The sequence below is a fragment of the Cynocephalus volans genome, chromosome 9 (assembly GCF_027409185.1).
Source record: "Cynocephalus volans isolate mCynVol1 chromosome 9, mCynVol1.pri, whole genome shotgun sequence".
Lineage (NCBI taxonomy): Eukaryota > Metazoa > Chordata > Mammalia > Dermoptera > Cynocephalidae > Cynocephalus > Cynocephalus volans.
The window spans coordinates 135,402,503-135,403,526 of record NC_084468.1 but is presented as its reverse complement, the minus strand read 5'-3'; the positions used below and the strand labels follow the sequence as shown (position 1 = coordinate 135,403,526).

Sequence of the window (1,024 nt, the reverse complement as noted above, 5' to 3'; positions counted from 1 at the left end):
CACATCCCTATGACATCAGAATAGGGAAGGAATGGATTTGTCTGTCTTAAAGATAAGGAAACCAAAGCCGAGGGTTTAGATGACTAGCCCAAGGTCATCCAGTAAAATCATTGAAAGAAGGCTTGGATTTCAAGTTTTCTGCCTTATCTGATGAGTCGAGGATACACAACCTTAAGGAAGTTTAACACTTCACTGTGGTGTGTGTGTGTATGTGTGTGTGACTTATAAAAATGATAGGGTGCTCACTTCAGCAGCACTAAAATTTGAATGACACAGAGAACACTGGCATGGCCTGAGCAAGGATGGCATGCAAATTCATGGAGTGTTCCATATGTTTTTTAAAAATGATATTACACTTTTCAATTAAAATCAATTAAAAATAATTTTATTGGCTGGATGGTTAACTCAGTAGGTTAGAGCATGGTGCTGAAAACATAAGGTCTAGGGTTCGATCGCTTCACCAGCCAACAACAACAACAAAAATAATAATTTTATTTTGAACAGTTTTTAAATTTTTCAAAGTACCCTTTGAAATAATCAGAGTCAGGGTGGGTATCAAAAAAAAGCAGAGAAAACATCATGTGGGGTTTTACTATTTTTTTAACCTTAGAATTCTGGATTTTGGACAAGGAAAAAACATTTGTTTTAATCAAATGGTATATATTGAATAAATGAAATTTCTTCAGTCAATATTTTCAGGCTCTAAAGATGAACATAAACACATTAAAAATTTTTTTATGATGATTATTGTAGCAGGTAAGAGCAAATCTTTGTTAGTATTGTTAATTTACATGGTAAATTAAGTTTACTCATTAACACTAATTTAAAATCATGACAATATTGTAGATCTGTCACGAGTGACCTGTTGAAGGCATCTGGATTTTTAGAACTCCCAGAATGAATACAAAAGGTTTCCATCCCCTAAAAGCCCCCACACTTTGCCAGGATAGGGATCCTCTCCTGAATGTAACTGGATATCCACAACAGAGAGACAATTTGACTACTCCTAAAGCAACCATGCACT

General features: G+C 34.8%; 1 pseudogene; it reads left to right on the top strand.

Annotated features, from left to right (window-relative positions):
• Positions 1-238: 238 nt before the first annotated feature.
• LOC134386692 (U6 spliceosomal RNA) lies at positions 239-337 on the top strand (annotated as a pseudogene).
• The last annotated feature ends 687 nt before the right edge of the window (positions 338-1,024 follow it).